The sequence below is a fragment of the Podarcis bocagei genome (genome assembly GCF_964188305.1).
Source record: "Podarcis bocagei genome assembly, contig: HAP1_SCAFFOLD_44, whole genome shotgun sequence".
Taxonomy (NCBI): Eukaryota; Metazoa; Chordata; class Lepidosauria; order Squamata; family Lacertidae; genus Podarcis; species Podarcis bocagei.
In genome coordinates this window covers 355,368-375,883 of record NW_027670336.1, presented here as the reverse complement: position 1 = coordinate 375,883, position 20,516 = coordinate 355,368, and the positions used below count along the sequence as shown (strand labels likewise).

The following is a 20,516-nucleotide window of genomic DNA, read 5'->3' as shown; positions in this document are numbered from 1 at the left end:
CTCTGGCGGTGCTACCCAGCTCGCCCAGCCCGGTCGGGGTTGAGGTACATGAGTCCAGTTGGCGCACTGGCTCTAGGGCGATGCTGACACAGGGATCCCTTTACCTTTATCTTTACCCAAAGGTGGGAAAAGAGAGGGGGTGGAATAGGAAAGAAGCAAGCTTAGATTTGTAAACGTGATGATGTGGGGGGGAGGGGTGTTGGTATGTATTGGTTTTTTAAAAAATAAGTAAGTACGTTGGACTTTTCAGCTGAATTCTGAGCCCACAAAATCCAGGGGTGCATTTAGCAACTTGGATTCCTCAGTGGCTCGGGTTAATTGATAAAGCTCTCAAATTATTGTTAAAACATCGGGCAGTGGGGAAAGGGTGTTGTATGTAAATCAGGGGTGGGTGACCTTTGTCACCTTGAGAGCCGCAGTCTCTGATGGACAGCCTTCCAGGGGCCACTCACTATGAACGCCTCCCTTGTTCTCTTATAATAGCAATGGCGCCCACCTGAGAGGTGCCGTTCCAGCTGAAAAAAGCCCTGGTTTAAATTGTTTTTAAAGTACTGTATTTTCAGTTGTATTATTTAAAGCAGGCTTCTTCTTGTTGGGTTGAATTGCTGCTATAAAGATGAATGTATTGCCAAGAATGCAAAATGGACTGTTTCAAGAAGTGGCAGAGAGACATTTCTAGATTTGTCTGTCAGGGCAAGAAGCCCAGAATAAAATTTAAAATACTAACTGATGCAAAAGAAAGAGGGGGATTTGCCCTGCCAGATTTTAAACTCTATTATGAATCAGCAGCTTTCTGCTGGTTGAAAGATTGGCTGCTTCTTGAGAACACAGACATTTTTGATTTAGAAGGTTTTAACAATGTTTTTGGGTGGCATGCATACTTGTGGTACGACAAGGTTAAAACACATAAAGCATTTAAAAACCATATTGTCAGGAAAGCATTTTTTAACATCTGGACAAGATATAAAGACTTACTTGAAAACCAAACCCCAAGGTGGTTGTCACCGATGGAGGCAAAGGCCCAGAAAAAGCTCAATATGGAGGCCAAGTGGCCGAAATATTGGGAAATTTTGGAGCAGGAAGGAGACAAATTGAAATTGCAGAGTTTTGAGAAACTAAAAGATAAAGTGCGAGACTGGCTTCACTATTACCAAATAAGAGAGGCCTACAATTCAGACAAAAAAATTGGCTTCCAGGTGAAAAAATCAAAGTTGGAAACAGAACTGTTAGATCCTAAAACAAAGATACTTTCAAGAATGTATAACTTGCTGTTAAAATGGAACACTCAGGACGAGACGGTTAAATCTGCTATGATTAAATGGGTACAGGACGTTGGACATAACATCGTGTTTGCTGACTGGGAACAGTTGTGGACCACAGGTATAAAATTTACGGCATGTAATGCCCTAAGAGAGAATATTATGAAAATGATTTATAGGTGGTACATGACACCAGTCAAGCTTGTAAAAATCTATCACTTGCCCGATAATAAATGTTGGAAATGTAAAGAAACTGAAGGTACATTCTTTCACCTTTGGTGGACGTGCCCAAGGATTAAGGCTTTCTGGGAAATGATCTATAATGAAATGAAAAAGGTATTTAAATATACTTTCCTGAAGAAATCAGAGGCCTTTCTTCTGGGCATCGTCGGCCAATTGGTGCCAAAGAAGGACAGAACTTTTTTTATGTATGCTACAACAGCAGCAAGAATACTTATTGCAAAGTATTGGAAGACACAATATTTACCCAATCTGGAAGAATGGCAGATGAAGATGATGGACTATATGGAATTGGCAGAAATGGCTGGCAGAATCCGAGACCAGGGAGAAGAAACGGTGGAAGAAGACTGGAAGAAATTTAAAGACTACTTGCAGAAATACTGTAAAATGAATGAATGTTAAAATGATGTTGGACTGAAAATAAGTGGTTTTGGTATTAAGGCTAATAAGAATATGTAAATATAGATAGTTATATGGATGAAAATATATAGTTATAATAGGTTAAGTATACAGAGTAAAGATAAATGAAAGAGGGTAAGGATTTGTTGAAAGGACTTTGTAAACGGGAATACAAAAAGGGGAGGTGTGAGGAGGTCAAGGAAATAAGCAAATGAACTTAAAGATATTGGAAAATGGATTATTTTTTTCCTAAAATATTTTTTCCTTTTTTATTTTTTCAATTACCATTTTTTTGTATTTGGTATGTGTAATTGTTGGTTTAATTATTTTTAATTTTTAAAACCTATGTTTAGTGTAAAATCTCAATGAATATTTAAAAAATAAAATAAAGCAGGCTTCTTCAACCTTGGCCCTCCAGATGTTTTTTGCCTACAACTTCCATGATTCCTAGCCAGCAGGACCGGTGGTCAGGGATGATGGGAATTGTAGTCTCAAAACATCTGGAGGGCCGAGGTTGAGGAAACCTGCTTTAAAGTTAAATGAGGGGTGGGTGACCGTTGTCACCTTGAGGGCCGCAGTCTCTGATGGACAGCCTTCCAGGGGCCACTCACTATGAACGCCTCCCTTGTTCTCTTATAATAGCAATGGCGCCCACCTGAGAGGTGCCGTTCCAGCTGCAAAAAAGCCCTGGTTTAAATTGTTTTAAAAGTACTGTATTTTCAGTTGTATTGGCCCTCCAGATGTTTTTTTGCCTACAACTCCCATGATTCCTAGCCAGCAGGACCAGTGGTCAGGGATGATGGGAATTGTAGTCTCAAAACATCTGGAGGGCCGAGGTTGAGGAAGCCTGCTTTAAAGTTTTGAATTTTCCACCCTGGGACTTCTTTGAGAGGATACAGGTTTAATAAGGAAAACAAATAATGGGCTGGGGAAATAAAAACACCTACCTGTGCCTTACTGAAGTCACTTTGGGGCTACAGCGATGCGATTTTATTGGTGACTGAGTCCTCCCCTTTTGATTTTTCCAGCCTTTATCCTTGGAATCTTCAGACTGACATCTTTGGAGCACACCAGGCCGTACATGGGATTTTGTGTTTTAGAGGTAAGCATTGTGTTAATCTTTGAAGCCCTGAACAACTTAGGTCCAAGGTAACTCAGAGATCGCCTGAACCCTTGATCACCTGCAGGAGAGTCTTTGCTCATTCCCCGAGTCAATGAAGCAAATTTGACAACAAAAAGAAGCAGAGACTTTAGTGTCATTGGCCCAGTCCTGTGGAACAGTCTGCCACTAGAGATTTAGCAGGTGCCTTTTTGTGCCGGGTTTTCAGTGCCCGCTGAAATTTTTTTCTTTTCCATCAGGCTTATGCAGGCAATTAAGAATGCACCCCCCCCAACAGTTATCCGATTTCTGATTTTAACATTTTTATATGGTTTTCATTTCATGGTTATTTATTTTTAAATTGAATAGGGTTCTGAGAAATACAAATTCAAATGGGAGCAGCCCTGTTACCTTGCTGAAAACAAGCAGGTCTGGGGCTTGTCAGTGCCTGAGCAGGTGATTGTGGGAATGTTCAAGGTGGCAGGAGAGGATATATTGTTTATTAATATCCTTCCTAACTTGTGATAGCAAGTTCCTTTACTTAGCAGCGTTTACATTCCTCTTTTCATGCACATCAGATAACTGGTTGCAGGCTCGTGTGAGCCTCTAAATATTATACAATTCAATCTGTCTCAGATTGAATTGTACGTTCCTGGTAAATTCCCTTGAATCCCTCTTAAAAAGAATAAAGATGCCACAATCTTATTCAAAGATGATAAAAATAAGTTTACTCACATCAGTTCACAGTTGGATCCCTGAAGGCAAACTTAGTTACCAATATGTGCATGTGGATCTACCCCATATGGGGTAATAATCACAGTTTTGCTGCTAGCTGAGAGCTAGCAGACAGTCCTAGCTAAAAGCTGATCCAACGAAGAAGGAAATCAAAGAGAGAGAGGGATGCTGCATGACTTGTCCTTTTGTTACCTGGACAGGTAAGGTCACGCCCTCCTTCTATCACATGCAAAAGGAAGGATGCTCTAGCCAGGAGGAGCAGGAAGTTTCAACTGGCTGGACCAAACATTCCTTCACATGTCTTCTCTAACATTACAAGGAAGGTTGTACTTGACTGCTTCTCAGTGATTGCAAGGGAGCTACATTTGTATCCCTCTGGCTTCCGTGACGGAAGCTGTCAATGCAAGGAAAATAAATAAAAATAAAAGAAACAATGTGAGCCTCAGGTCAACCCCTGACAGCACCACTGACATGACCAGCGCTGCGGACAATGGGATCTATGGGCTAGCCCTGCAGGGTGGGCCCTTTGCCCCGACTGCAGCTGGGGTAATAAAGCCACATTAAAACGAATCCTAAAAACTAAAATAGTAAACTCATTCTCCACCTGCCAACTGCAGCGTCCACCTTCCAAGAGGGAGGAAAGCATCACCCAAGGTTTGCAGAAGTTCAGAAAATAGGTTGGGGTAAAGGTAAAGGGACCCCTGAACGTTAGGTCCAGTTGTGACTGACTCTGGGGTTGCGGCGCTCATCTCGCTTTATTGGCCAAGGGAGCCGGCATACAGCTTCCGGGTCATGTGGCCAGCAGGACTAAGCCGCTTCTGGCGAACCAGAGCAGCACACGGAAACGCCGTTTACCTTCCCGCCGAAGCGGTACCTATTTATCTACTTGCACTTTGATGTGCTTTCAAACTGCTAGGTTGGCAGGAGCAGGGACCGAGCAACGGGAGTTTACCCCGTCGCGGGGATTTGAACCGCCGACCTTCTGATCGGCAAGTTCTAGGCTCTGTGGTTTAACCCCAGTATGTTGGGGTAGGGGAATGCTAAAACAGCCCAGGGAAGACAGAACAGGTTTGCCTGTCATCTCCAGCCTGGTGAGAGTGCCTTTTTAAAAAACGATTTTTTCTGAAGACAACTCTGCATGCAGCTTGTTCGCTTCAGCCCTGCGCAAGCTGGCTAGAACTTCTTGCCTAGGCTTGTAGGGTCCTGCCCGCCTCCACTTCCCCCTCTTTCCATCTTCAGGGCTCCGTGGTGGGAGGGAGGGCAGAGATAATCACCAGCACCCCCTCCTCCTCCCAAGTTTGGGCCCTGAAATTTCACGGGACGGGGCAAGTGTACTGAGCGTGTTCAGGAGCTACACAATGCTGATCGACTTTTGCTTTTGCGCAGGTGGGTTTGTTTTTTTATAGAAAAACAGGATGGAGAAGGAAATGGAATTGTCATGCTTAACTAGGCCTTTTCCAGGAGGGGAGGTGAAAGGGGCTGCAGTGTGCTGAACCCGCTGCAACATTTTGTTGCAGGTTCTACTCGTCTTTCAAAATGGCACTGGATGCTCCTTCTGAAAAGCAAATGGGGATCTTTTTTTGGGGGGGTGAAGGTGGCTGCTCTTTGGGGCCACTCGGTTTATGGGATTTCTACCCCCGTATCTTCTCCGATGACAATCTACACTGCCCCCCTCCCTGTGTTGCCATTTTATTCTCACGCCAACCCTGTGAGGTATGTCAGGCTGAGAGGATGAGCAACAGGTCCAAGACAACCCGAGGAGAGCCGTGGGCAGTATTCATGTTATTTCATGTCAAAGATTTATATTGGGGAGGGGCAGCGGCAAAGCACCTTGTTTCGAATGCAGAAGGTATGAAAAGGGGGGGGGCTGAAGCAAACAATTTCAGAGGAGGCCTTTTTGTCTGTTTAAAGATGTGGATAAGGAGACGGAATACATTTAAGGGAGCAAAACAGGGCAATAGCCGAAGAAAAGCACAGTAAGTAGGAGCAACAGTGAGGATAGGAGACTCCAGAGAGGCTGGAAACGGACTAAGCCTCAACATGAAAGCAAAGTACCATATTTTTCACTCTATAGAACGCACTTTTCCCCCTCCAAAAATTAAGGGGACATGTGTGTGCGTCCTATGGAGCGAATGCAGGCTCCTTGGCTTCAGCGATAGCAACGCAGAGGGAGAGCTACCCCCGCGCTCTGGAGGCTTCACGTTGCTTTCGCTGAAGCCTGGAGAGTGAGAGGGGTCGGTCAGCGAAAGGAACCCGAAGCCTTTGGAGTGCAGCACGCGTTCCCGCTGCGCTGCAAAGGCTTCAGGTGGCTATCCCTGAAGCCTTTGGAGCGCAGCGGGACCTCACGATGCACTCCAAAGGCTTTGCATTCCTTTTGCTGAAGCTGGGAGAGCAAGACTCAGTGAAAACTCAGTGAAAAGGAAGGAGAAATGGAAGGGGCTCCGTTTATCCCGCCGCTTCGCTGTAGGGGCGCTGAGCAGAGAGGGGGAGATTTTTTTTTCCCCTGTTCTCCTCCTCCTATGGTCCAGTGCGTCCTATGGCCCTGTACATCTTATAGAGCGAAAAATACGGTATTTCATGGAGTTGGACCAGTAGCTTTCAGGCAAGGGTCTCTCCCACACCTACCTGGAGGTGCCAGGTTTCGAACCCAAGACCTTCAGCATGCGGATCAAGGGCTTTACTGCTGCGTTGTGTTCCTTCCCCAAAAAAGTAAATTAAGGTGCTAGACCTCATGGTCTTGAGGGGAGGGGGAAAGAGCTGATTGAAATGGCACCGCTGGATTCCGCTGCTTCAACTGGCATTTTGCTGCTCTCCAGTTCTGCTGCAGCCACTGACCCTGCCCGTCTCCCCATCTCTCTCCTAGGCTCTGACGGCGTCATCCCAGGGCCTCCTGAACTGCGCCGTTTCCTGCTGGACCCAGCATACGTTCCGCTGCATGAAGCGCAGGGCCTGCCAGGACGGCGAGACCCAGACGGCCCTCCTGCGTTCCCAGAAGAGGTTCTGCGAAAGCACGCTTCCTGCCGCTGGCCGCCAGGCAGAGGCCAAGTCCGCTGCGGGCTCCATGGCGCTGTGAGCAAGGGAGCTTTGGAGTCCCTCTGGCTGAGCACCCGAAACTCTCTCCTCCCCCTCCTCGCTGCCACGTATTGCCAGAGGGGAAGGTGGGCAGCCCAGCCCCCTTGGCCCACCAGGCTCCCCACCTGATCCCACCCGTGCCCTGCCATGTTCAAGAGGCCTTATCCAGTCCAGCGCCCTGTAACCTACAAGGTGGGAGGGAACGGGCAAGAACTCTGGCATTCAGAAAAGGACAGGTCTACACAAGGAGCAAGACCGCGACTGGCCAGCGGCAGCAGCAACGGCAACCTCTCCCCAATGAGCCTTTTGGTGGAGCAGGAAAGCTGAGGCTTCGTCATGGGACCTGGATGGTGCGTTTGACAACCATTCTTTCTATGGGCGAGGGGGAGCCTCTTTGAATTCTGCAGCAGTTCCTGTACAGGAGATTATTCCAGGACTGTGTTGAAATCTGGATGTGGGTGAGAATAGGCTGCTGTGGGGCCGGCCTTTTCTTCCTCAGAGCTGCTTGTTTTTGTCGTTTTCCACTCAACAGTAAAGACAAAAGGGAACATGTGGCATTTATTGTCTTGGATATTATTATTATTACTGTTAACATTTATATGAGCCAGTGTGGTGTAGTGCTTAAGAGCGGTGGACTCGTAATCTGGGGAACCGGCTTCGCTTCCCTGCTCCTCCACCTGCAGCTGCTGGGTGACCTTGGGCCAGTCACACTTCTCTGAAGTCTCTCTGCCCCACTCACCTCACAGAGTGTTTGTTGTGGGGGAGGAAGGGAAAGGAGATTGTTAGCTGCTTTGAGACTCCTTCAGGTAGTGATAAAGCGGGATATCAAATCCAAACTCTTCTTCTTCTTCTTCTTCTTGTATCTCATCTTTCCTCCAAGGAGCTCCAGCTGCCTTACCTCCTCCTCCTCCCCACTTTATCCTTACAACAACCCTGTGAGGTAGGTTAGGCAGAGATACAGTGGAGCCCCGCAAGACGAATGCCTGGCAAGACGGAAAACTCGCTAGACGAAAGAGTTTTCTGTTTTGCAGGTGCTTCGCAAAATGAATCTCCTATGGGCTTGCTTCGCAAGACGACAATGTCTTGCGAGTTCCTGCTGGTTTTTTTTTCCTTTCCCCCCTTTTTCTAAGCCACTAAGCCGCTTATCAGCGGATCCGATCAGCAGATAAGCCGCTAATAGCGCTAAGCCGCTTATCAGCTGATCCGATCAGCAGATAAGCCGCTAATAGCGCTAAGCCGCATATCAGCTGATCCGATCAGCAGATAAGCCGCTAAAAGCCTCTAAAAGCCTCTAATAGCGCTAATAGTGCTAATCCGCTAATCCTTCAATGGGCTTGCTTCGCAAGACGAAAAAACCCGCTAGACGAAGAGAATCACAGAACGGATTCTTTTCGTCTTGCGAGGCACTACTGTACTGTGACTGGCCCAAGAGCCACCCTGTGAGCTCTCCCAGACCTAGTCCAGCTCTCTAACTACTGCGCTATCACTGACTCATACACACACCACACCAGTGTGTGTGTGTGTGTGTCTGTACGCTTGTACACACCGAGGGGGCCCTTTGAATACACTGCGAGTTGTGCACATCTCTGCATGCTTACTTGGAAGCAAGTGCCACCCCTGCAATGGGACTCCCTCCTGAGCAAGTTCGAGCAGCCATATAAGCGTGCCTCTCTTCCATCATTTGCTCAGCCTAAGCTCCGTTTTGGCCAAGATGGTGTCCTCCAGCCGCTTTGACCCAAAACTGCCCTCAGCCCTGGCCATCCAATTGCAAGAAAAGAATCTTGTGCTCAGCTCCTGCTTGGGGGTTGACCACATGCCTCTCTTTGGCCACGGTAAGAAGATGGGGTTGGACTTGATGGCTCCTTGGCCTGACTGGCAGGACTCTTCTCATGTTAGGTCTTGGCTGTTTCCCCCTGGATGAAAAGGGCGAGGGAGGGAAAGCCAAGTTTGTACACAGGGTTAATTGTTCCTAAATGCTAGTGAAATGACACTTAACGGTCCTTGAAGTTCTGAGTTAGTCACCCAACAAGGACAAACTGTTTTACTACTGCTAGGTTACACAGCACGGAGTGAAACATTTGATTTCATTAAACTATTTCAGTGCATTCTTCTTCTTTTTTTAAATATTTTATTCAATTTTCAAACATAAAATAGAAAATCACATAACAAACACGCGAAATTCTTTCACCAAAGAAATAACAAACGAGAAAGCATACAATTATACCAACAAACAATATAGAAAAGAAAAAAGAGGAAAAGAGAAAAAATAAAAAGCACAACTGTTCATAACTTTTTTGTATACCTAACTGGACTTCCTCACATCTCCTTACCCTGCATTCTTTGTAATAAAAATGCCAGCAAATTATTACCTTGTTTTCAGTGCATTCTTCTTAAGGCTTTTGCAACTGGGGGAAAATTTTATTAGAGCAAAGACCGTATTACAATTGCTCCTATTATAAGGACTATATACAGGGGGAATTTATTTCTGGGATGAGGGAGCATGTGCGCCACCCCCGACATACGGCTGAACTACAGTTCCCATCAGCCACTGGCGCAGCATGGTCAACAGCCAGGGATGATGGGAACTGGAGTCCACTTGCCACCAACCTCTGCTTTATTATAGATGCTTTGGAGGGCAGTCAATGTCTTAACAGGAGGTCCAAGGATGCCTTGAAATGTCCACAAGCATTACTCTTTGGAATCTGTAGAGTTCAATCCTTCCTTTACTTAGGAAGAGGGACAGGAATCAACTTTGTCAACATCTGGGCTGCTGCCTTGCAGATTCCCTTCAACCTGTGAGCTGGTGAATTGCCTAAACCATCCTGGTAGCTTCCACAGCCTTGGCACAATGAAAGTGATAGCGGCAAGAACCAGGACTCCTACAGGGATCACTATTTCAAAAGCTCGTTTCACGACTTTTGTGCTCCAGTTCTGCCTTGGAGACCCACCATCAATGCTTCCCCCGGACCCCCAAAACGTGCAGTTTGGAGGGGCCCAGCCGTTGTTGCAGTGGCAGTTATTGCGGTTGTTGCAAACACCTCTGTCACTGCACAGTTTATTGGGATCACACACTGCCTTCTTCCTGAAAATGCACGTCTGGTTCTTGCAGAGTTTCCCAGGGCCACATGGAGTGCCGTCAGGCACCATTCCGAGATCCACAAAATCTGTCCCGCCATGGTAGGCCACGCTCCAGCAGCCAGCACCAGCTCCTGACAACTCAGTGGGAGTCACGGTATAGTGTGGTATTGAAGGTACGTCTCTGACATTGCTACACTGAATTCTCCCGCACTTTACGTCTTGAGGCTGGCATTTCACAAAAGTACTTCCTGTCCATTCCCTGCCACAGTTGCCATACTTATCCCCCACAGTATTCCGAGACTGAAAGCAGGATGCTGGAGCCGCTGTGGCTCCATAGCCAAAGATCCTGGCGCACAGGGAGTTGTGAGTCCAACACTGCTTGGCATAACAATAGGAATCGTGTTTGCTACACGGCGTCCCGTCTTGCATGTACACATCATTGGGGCACCACTCAGATGTCCCACTACAGTACTCGGGAAGGTCACACTCATTGATCTCAATTCGACAAAGGTCTCCGCTTGGACGGAAGTGACAGTTTTTACAACATGCCCCAGAAGAGCACTGTGCATGTGGCTTCAAGGTGCAGTCAGCGTTGCAGCAAAGATCCTGCCTGCACCTCTGCGTGCCGCCGCAGTCACATTCTTCTCCCTTATCCAACAATCCATTGCCACAATGCTTGATAGGTGGTATTTTTTGGGGCCTGTTGTCCAGGCAGTCCAGGTTCCCTACCAGCACAAGTTCTGCATAAGTGTGAATGCTGCAGTTGCTGAACTCGTTCGTTTCTGCCTGGTACGAATGCATGACACAGGTTTTGTATCCTCCACAAACACAGTTGGATTCGTCGTGTTCAAGCCCCATGTGATGACCCAACTCATGGGACATGGCCCTTGAAAAGAGAATTGGATTCTTCTGCAAGTAGCTCAAAACCCCTGCAGAATAGCTTGGCCTGCAGATGGCATTACCGTATGACTTCCCGAGGGTGTGCTCAAACTCCTGGTGAGTGAGCAACAGGGCTGTGTCGTGCTTCATCCACTTCGCAAGACCGTTCACTCTCCAGCTGTTGAAATTATTCAGAAGCAACCCAACGTTATTTGTAACCTCGAAAGGGTTGCCTGTGTTCCAGATCTCCAGTCCAGTCAGGACAATACTTGTGTGCAGCACCTGGAAGTGCACACCCATTATGTTAACTATGTCCAAAATAAGGTATGCCATCCTGGTTTCATTGGCACCTTCAAACTGAAACAGCTTCTCGTCCACAACAATGTACAGCTCAATGTATTTTGGGTGCCTTGGGTCACGCCGGGTCCCCCTTTCCGCCCTCAGTTCTTCTGCCTGACGCTTTGCAACTGGAGCTCTCATTCCACACATAGAAGGCTTTGGTTCGTTGATCAGGTAGAGAAGGTGCTGAAAAGCTGAAGAATTGTGGAAAGGCTCTATGCCATAATTTCTGTCTCTGATACTTAGGAATCCTGTCAAGCCAGAGCAGGTCTTAAGAACCACAAGCGAATTGGCTACGCCCTCCACATGCCCTTCGTGGTAGCATTCAACAGGGATGTAGGGATGACTTTCGATCCGTCTGCCCTGGGAACTGTATGTGAAGAGTGGGAGGTTTTTGACCAGGAAGTCATCCTTCCTGGGCTTCAAGTGAATGACGTAGTCCTTTCCTGATACATTGAGGATATAGGAAAGGTCATCCTTCTTGGCTTTCCCTCCAAAAAGCACCAACTGCCTTGGGGTGGTCACTTCATACCACGTATACTCAGGAGCAGGAAATGAGCTGGTGGGAAGGAGGAACCCCAGCAAAATAACAGGATTCATCAACTGCAGAACCAACCATTTGTGGAGGCCACCGCTGCCACGTGCCATGATTTGCTTCCACTATTCACGATCCTTAAACAGCCTAGAGTAGAGAGGAGAGAAATTGAAATTCAAGTACAAGGAGAGAAATTTTTGATTGTAGGAATAGACTGGGCTTTCTGACTTAACATCCCCACCAATCATTAATTCTCAAGAGGCTTTTTTAGACTTGTCAGCGTGCTCAAGAAAACACAAGGCAACTCCTGCCACTGCCACCATCTCTCTCTTGACAGTCGTCAACATCATTTGGTTGTGAGAGAGTTTAAAAAGGTGACGCGCCCACTGCTGTCTGGCATATGCAAATGGAGTTAGGGTAACCAAAACACAGGCCGTCCTTAAACCTTTGACTCTAAAGGCCTCCACAACTTTAGGGCCTAGGCGCCACAAGTTTCTCTTCTCAGAAGCTGTTGTGGTCACCTTTCCGGGTGATAAGAAGGACCAAAAGGAGGAAGGGTGGACAGCAGAGAGAGGAAGATACCCCACTAATTATATTCCTCTAGTCCCAGGAATTCTCACTTAATCTTCTAAAGTGTATTTCCAGAGACTTCTAGATGACAAAGGAGACGATAAAGAGGGAGGAGAAACCACCATACCGGTTCAAATGTCCTCTCCTGTGGTGGGAAATTCCATGACCAGGCTAACGGTTACTCATGCTTTTTTGAATGTGGACATTCCATCGGCTGAGGCAGGTGGGCATTGGAAGAGCACGGAACACGGCAGAGAGCAGCTGTTTGCTATTCTCGATGTGGATCAGGACCCACTTATTGCTGGAATCCTGGCCAAGAGGGCTAACCTAGGCCACATTCACACTGTAAATAAATAAATAAATAAATAAATTAAGTAAATAAAAGTAAATAAAATAAATAAAATAAAATAAAATAAAATAAAATTGCAAAATGCTGCGGGAATGTGGTCACTGCAAATTGGGAACCAGATTGGGTGTGTGTCCCCCTTACTTCAATGCCTCCCCCTCCCCACACCCAGAGCAAACCCAGAAATCTGTTCTGCAGAACCGAACAAAAATAGAAAGGGGGGGGGGGCGGAGAGAAAGTCAGCTCAGAGTATGCACCACCTGCTGGTGTTTTGCCATGCGTTGAAATTGGCAGGAGTCTTGTATTCCAGCATTTAAGCTCTGGTATTGTGAACAGGTTCCACGGCTGAGACCGGGCTTCCCATTTAAGCCCCTTTTAATTGGTTTCTAGAACCTTTAGTCTCTGAGAATGTGGACTCACCCAGGACTTGGCGTGCAATTCTGTGCTTAAAATAAATGAGTAAAAGCATTGGCCTGGCCTGCCCTCAAGACACAAGGCTGCCTGCGGCCGGCTGATTTGGTTTAGCAAAGGAACGCCTGCAAAGAGGTGCTGCTTTTATTACAGGTGTGGAACCGAGACTGAGAGATAAGCCAAAGGCACTTCAGGGGAGTTTGTGGAGAGTGAGATTTGAATGTGGAGCTGCCCCTTTGACTCAGTGCGCAGCCAGCCTGGACTGCTTTCTCAGAATGATCTAGGAAGCTAACAAAATTTTGTTAGCTAAAAATTGGGAACTACAAGATTTACCAACAGTGGAGGACTGGCAGATGAAGATGATGGAATTTTTGGAGCTGGCTGACCTAACCGGAAGAATCCGTGATCAGAAGGAGGAGGAGTATCATAATGAATGAAAGAAATTTAAGGACTATTTAAATAAATATGTTAAGTTAATCTAAGTAGAACTACTTGTGAGTAACTGATTGGTCTAGGAGATAACTATGTTAAATTACATAATACTATGGATTGAAGTCAATATGGAAAGGAAGAAAGATGTTAAATGACTAAGTAATTATTATTGGAAAATAGTGTTGGAAAACTGCGACAATGAATAATTTGGAAACTCAGCTAGTGGGATTTGAGGAAGTCATGTAACAATGGTACAAAAGTGGATATCTAACAGTTAAGATAAATGTTTGTTTGTCTGTTTTCTTTTTAATGTAATGTTTTCTTTTTTTTATTGTTATATAAATTTGGAAACTCAATAATTTTTTTGAAAAAACAAACAAGACCAGAACGATTTAGGAAGATTTTGGGTGCAACTCTCCTCCAAAAGGCCATTCCCCCCCCCCCCCGCCGCCGCCGCCTTTCTTCTTGGGCTGTCTTGACGTACCTCCTTGAACTCCTGGATCTGAGCCTGCTCAAACATGGAAAAGACGTTGGAGTTGGCGCCTTCCGATCGCTTCTTGGCTTTCTTGGGAGACTTCGAGAGATGCAAGGGGGACAATTGTTATTCACGGGTGCCCCCTTAAGCCTTGGAGCTGCAGCAGGGCTGCAGCAGAGGTGGGAAGCAAAAGGAAGGTGCCGGCAGATATTATCATTTATTTATATTATTCCATAGAATCAGAGCCGTCTTTCCCATAGGGCTTAGTGGTTTGCTTCTTTTCGTCTGTCCTGAATCTCCCAGCGTTCAGTCTCCTCTGCTTGCATTAAAAGGCACGGCAACCCCCTCCCAGCTCTTTTGGATTCAGATGCTTCACACACACACACACACACACACTGCTCATTCACAGTGGTGGTGGTTTCGCTGAGAAGCATCCCGGGAGGAGTGCTGAAGCAATGAAGTCACATCAGTTCCCAGCAAAGCCTGACAGTTCTGCACTGTTTGAGATGGAAAGCAAAGAGAATCCCTTTTCTGTGGCCCAAGCAAATGTTTTCTGTAAGTGAGAAACATAAAGAGACACTCGACCACATCATTTCCTTTCCCGACAAGTCCATTGACTGCTTTGTCCAGTGCCGGCAAACAATGGAGAATGGAGTCCATAGACGTTGTGGCACAAAGGACTGTTGTTTACGCGCGCACCCCCCCCAAAAGGAGATGGACAGTGCACTGCAAGTATATGCAGAATAGCAGGGGGGAAGGCTCATCTTGGACGCTGTAATTGCAAAATAAAATGTAAATTGCAATAAATCGGAGACAATCTTTCATACGACCCTGACTCTCATCCTAATAAAGGTAAAGGGACCCCTGAAAGTTAAGTCCAGTCGCAAACGACTCTGGGGTTGCAGCGCTCATCTCGCTTTACTGGCCAAGGGATCTGGCGTTTATCCGCAAACAGTTTTTCTGGGTCATGTGGCCAGCATGACTAAGCCGCTTCTGGCGAAGCCAGAGCAGCACATGGAAACGCCGTTTACCTTCCCGCTGGAGTGGTACCTATTTATCTACTTGCACTTTGATGTGCTTTCGAACTGCTAGGTGGGCAGGAGCTGGGACTGAACAACAGGAGCTCACCCCATCGCGGGGCTTCGAACCGCCGACCTTCCAATCGGCAAGTCCAAGCAGCACAGTGGTTTAGACCACAAAGCCAAGGGACATGTACCCCTATAACAATTTAGCCTACATTATCGTGTAGCCCCTAACACGGCCCTGTATGACAGACCGGTATTATTATTAGCCCCATATTGTAGATGGGAAGACTGAGGCTCAACTAAGGCCTCCTAGTGAGTTTGCAGCAAAGGTGCCTGGCAAACTGGGGACTTTCCAGTTTATAGTTCAGTCTCTTGGCTCTTTTTATTTAGATGGTGTTTTGCACTGCAGTTCCCTCCATCCTCAGCCAGCCCATCTACTTGGGAAGGTTGATTCAGGGCTTGCCCACATTTGTGCATCATTTGCCTATTCATCCATCCCTTGAAATTAGATGGGAGTACAGCAGACCAAACCTGCACATGCTTGCATTTGTGTATGAGGACCAACTTCTGTCTTTTCCTGTTCATACCAGGAGGCATTCCTCTTTTGTGGGACGTGGGTGGCACTGTGGGTTAAACCACAGAGCCTAGGACTTGCCGATCAGAAGGTCGGTGGTTTGAATCCCCTCGACGGGGTGAGCTCCCGTTGCTCGGTCCCTGCTCCTGCCAACCTAGCAGTTCTAAGGCATGCCAGTGCAAGTAGATAAATAGGTACCGCTCCGGCGGGAAGGTAAACGGTGTTTCCGTGCGCTGCTCTGGTTTGCCAGAAGCGGCTTAGTCATGCTGGCCACATGTACGCCAGCTCCCTCGGCCGGTGGAGAGCCAGTGTGGTGTAGTGGTTAAGAGTGGTAGTCTCGTAATCTGCGGAACTGGGTTCGCGTCTCCGCTCCTCCACATGCAGCTGCTGGGTGACCTTGGGCCAGTAACACTTCTCTGAAGTCTCTCAGCCCCACTCACCTTACAGAGTGTTTGTTGTGGGGGAGGAAGGGAAAGGAGAATGTTAGCCGCTTTGAGTCTCCTTAAAGGGAGTGAAAGGCGGGATATCAAATCCAAACTCTTCTTCTTCTTCTTCTTCTTCTTCTTCTTCTTCTTCTTCTTCTTCTTCTTCTTCAGTAAAGCGAGATGAGCACCACAACCCCAGAGTGAGCCATGACTGGACCCAATGGTCAGGGGTCCCTTTACCTTTACCTTTTACTGCAGCCCACACCTGCACATGTTTGCATTTGTTTATGGGGACCAACTTCTGTCTTTTCCTGTTCATACCAGGAGACATTCCTCTTTTTGGGGGGGGGGTCATTGCTTTCTAATCTGTCGATTCTATTGCACCCATAAAACACCAGCAGAGCGTGCACACAGAGAGCTACTAATGCACCTTGTTTTTCACAAAACCAAAAATGTGCAAAAACACCCAGCCAGGTAATTGTAAATGTGCTTGTGCAGTGTGTGAGGGCAAGGGCCATAGCTCAGGGTGTCTGCCTTGCAAGCAGAACGTCCCAGGTCCAATCCCTCTCCAGGGAGGACAAGTGGTATTCAGAAGTGTTGCTGTTTCTGACGCTTGAAGTAGAAATTAGTCTCCATCAGTCATGGTTAGTAGTCATTGACAGAGCATCCTTTGGCACAGAGCATCCTGGTTTATTGCAGATGCATGAAGGGCAAAACTGTCAAGGTTGGGCTCCACGGTCCTGCTTTCCATCTTGAGGATTCACACTAGGCAAGATTCACTGCGCGCTCTCTGGGATTAGGGGTTAAATCCTAGTTTCTGGTGCTGAGCTGTGGGTCAGATCAAGCTCGGTCCGCAAACCTCAACGCAATGAGAAATCGGGTAATCTGGTGAGGATCGGCCACCCCGCGGAACGCCCGCGCCCCAGCCAATCAGAAGCTGCCCGCTCAAAATCGGATTCCGCATTGTGCGCGGAACTCTCCGCGGGGCGCGTTCTAGTAAGCGAGGCGCTTCTGCTGCAAGCGGAGGGGGAGGCGGGCGAAAGCAAGGGACGCCGACGCTGGCCTCATTTTCTGCCGTTTGGAAGATCAGCATTTTCCCTTTCGTTGGCTGGCCTCTCTGAAAGGAAGGTAGAGGAGTCCGCCGTCGCGCAAGTTGCGCGGCGGTGAGAAGAAGACGCTTGCGAGATCCTGTCCCGCAGAAGAAGGGAGGCAGCGCTGCGGCTGGTGCCCGGAGGAAAGTGAGACTTCTACTTAGCCCAGGCTCCATTATTTCCTTTCCTTCTCTCCCTGTGGCTTGTCCAAATAATTGTTGTCAATCACATCTGAACCCTCTTTCCCCATCAAGCCTCTCCTAATTTCCCCCCTATTTATGTGATCGATATTCACGGTTCTTTCAAAAGCAGCATAACTAAGGTCCCTGCGCCCAGAAGTTTACAGTTTCTATGCTGCAAAATAAGCAGGCGGGAGGGTGGGTCCAAGGGGTCAGTGCAGTTGAAATGGGAGACGCATTTATTATTATTATTATTATTATTATTATTATTATTATTATTATTATTAATTTACAGGTATTGCATTTACTGTATATCCCACTTTTTTCTTCCAGGAGCTCAGGGTGGCATACATGGTTCTCCCCCTCCTCATTTTTTTTATTAAAAAATAAATTTATTTGTTTTATTAAAAAAATAAATTTATTTGTTTGATTTTTCAGATTAAAGTTTTACAATCGCATATCTCTCTGCTGGACTTCCCTCCTCCCCTTTGTGGGTCCTATTGTTAATCATATCCTCCTGCATCTTTTATGATAATCCAAATCTTTTACATCTCCTTTATGTCCAAAATTCACCATTAAACTACAAGTGTTATTCCAACCCTACTAACGATTATTTATTTATTTCTATACCGCTTTGCAATTTAAATAAAAATCTCAAAGCGGTTTACAGCATATTAAACCTCTTCATTAGGGCTGGTGAGTCTGGGCCTTGTCCCCCTAGGCCCAGGTGGATTTTAGCTGTTTACAATGGTTTTTAGGCTAAATTAGAAATTTTCCCCATCCCTAATTAAAATTTTGGTCTTCCTGATTTCTGGTTCTTCCGGTCATTTTAGCCCTTTTTGTGATAACCCGTCCACTTCACCTGCCATTCTTCTCCCCCTCCTCATTTAATCCCCACATAAACTCTGTGAAGTAGGTTAGGCTGAGAGGCAGGGACTGAACCCCCCTCCCCCAGATCATCAAGTGAGCTTCATGGCTCAAGTGGGGGGATTCGAACCCTGGTTTCCCCCAGGTCCTAGCCCAGGACTCTAACCACTGCACCACACTGGCATGAGACTCCAACGGTGCTTGGAAGTGTGTGGTCAGTACCTGATGAGTTCAGGTGTAAACAGACTAAATGACACCCCCCCCCCACTCCGCCCTCAACCGCTCCCAAATTCTGGGCTTGGCAAACGTCAGTCAACCTTGCAACTCCTTCATGCCAAGACCTAACGAAATGTCTAGAATGACCCGCTTGGAATGGGTCGGTTTCCATAGAAATGGCAAGAAGAAGGTTTGTGCCCCCACCAGTACGTGCTCTCTTGTCATTTCTATGGAAACCCAAGTCCTGAATGGGTTGGACAAAGCTGAGACATCTGTTGCACCCCCTCATTATAGAAGGAGAACAAGCTCTGTGATGCCATCAGGATCATGTTCTCCCGTTAAGCTCAGAGAGCCATCTGGGGTGATTTCGCCTTAAGGGAAGCAGAGGAAAAGGGGCAAGGACCAAATTTGCCAGGACGATGGAGCAATTGCTGGTGGTCCCTTGCTTCCGAATGTACATTTGCTGTTCTTTTCAGGGCACGGGTCTTCCTTCAAGAAACATATTACCTTCGTCTTGCTTGACGGAGGCGACTGACATCAACAGGAGAGAGAATGAAGGCATTGACTAAAATGGCGACTGGAACTACCCTGGTAACTCTTAGACTGCTCTGGAAGGACTCTTGAAGACATCTTGTGTTTAATTCCACGGCACATTTATTGATGGGCCACAGTTGTCACCAACGTCTTACAAAAGACGACATTGGTACCAGTGGTCCCCCCCCCCCTTTTTCTGAGGCCGTTTCCACATGTGGGTTTTGTTTTGTTTTTACTCATAATGGCTGCTCTGGGCTGTGGTTACACGCCTGACACACAATTTCAGATCAGGCAACTTCAGGTTCCAACTCTTAAATGGATTGGTTGCCGTGGGATGCAGGGCCTTTTTTGTCGTAGCCCCAGAGCTCTGAAACTCTCTTCCGAAGGGTGTCAGCTGGTCTCCCTCTCTGACAGCAGAAAAAGATGGTTTTGTTTCCTCCCCCCTGAGTTCTCCACTGTTGCTGCTGCTGTTTTAAAACTGCCCAAATAGGAAGATGCTTTCTTTCTCTGCTGGGATTTTGGAAGCTGGGGCCGGGGGGGCCGGGCGCTTGTGGGATTCCCAATAGGGTAGGGCACCTGCTATGCTTCGGCCCCATCAAATGGCTTTTGTTGGTGGGAGATATATAGGAATCATCATCATCATCATCATAATTTATTATGAGAAGTAAGAGAAGGAGAAGAAGAAGAAGAAGAAGAAGAAGAAGAAGAAGAAGAAGAAGAAGAAGAAGAAGAAGAAGAAGGGGAGGAGGAGGAGGAGGAGTTTGGACTTGATATCCCACCTTTCACTCCCCTTAAAGGTAGACGTAAAGGGATCCCTGACCATTAGGTCCAGTCGTGACCGACTCTGGGGTTGCGGCACTCATCTCACTTTATTGGCCAAGGGAGCCGGCATTTGTCTGCAGACAGCTTCCGGGTCATATGGCCAGCATGACTAAGCCACTTCTGGCGAACCAGAGCAGTGCACGGAAACGCCGTTTACCTTCCCGTTGGAGCAGTACCTATTTATCTACTTGCACTCCGACGTGCTTTCAAACTGCTAAGTTGGCAGAAGCTGGGACCGAACAATGGGAGCTCACCCTGTCGTGGGGATTCGAACCACCGGCCTTCTGATCGGCAAGTCCTAGGCTCTGTGGTTTAACCCACGGTACCACCCGTGTCCCTCTTCACTCCCCTTAAGGAGTCTCAAAGCGGCTCACAATCTCCTTTCCCTTTCTCCCCCACAACAAACACTCTGTGAGGTGAGTGAAGCTGAGAGATTCCAGAGAAGTGTGACTGGCCCAAGTTGACCCAGCAGCTGAAGGTGGAGGAGCGGGGAAGCGAACCCAGTTCACCAGATTACGAATCTACCGTTCTTAACCACTACACCACACTGACTCTTTAATAAAGCTAATAAAACTATAAATAGCATGGTGGATAGAGAAAAGAATGTTCTCCTCTCCCCATCATAATGCAAGAACTCGTGGACATTCCACAAGGCCGGATGTTGGAAGATTCAGGATGTGGGAGGTATCATCACTGTGGCAGTCAAATACAACATTTCCTGTTTCCTAGAGTGGACATACAGGGGAATGTTGCTCCGGACAGGGAGGACTTCCTGTCACACCTGGTCTGGAGCATCCTTCTCCTGTGTGTGACCAGGTAGATGGGTGGGACCCTAGCAGACCCTATAAAAGGGCCAGTCACACAGCCATCTTCCTCTTTGCCTCCTTTTTGCCCTTTTGGACTCTTCTGCTGGC

At 47.2% G+C, this 20,516-nt stretch overlaps 1 protein-coding gene and 1 pseudogene across 4 annotated transcripts in view; one reads left to right on the top strand and one right to left on the bottom strand.

Moving 5' to 3' along the window:
- LOC308579472 (uncharacterized protein) overlaps nt 1-20,516 on the top strand; it is a 268,291-nt gene that overhangs the window by 165,240 nt on the left and 82,535 nt on the right. The gene's annotated exons all lie outside the window — the stretch shown is intronic.
- LOC308579460 (disintegrin and metalloproteinase domain-containing protein 21 pseudogene) lies at nt 9,499-11,857 on the bottom strand (annotated as a pseudogene). The gene has a single exon. The product of its transcript is annotated as a disintegrin and metalloproteinase domain-containing protein 21 pseudogene (transcript).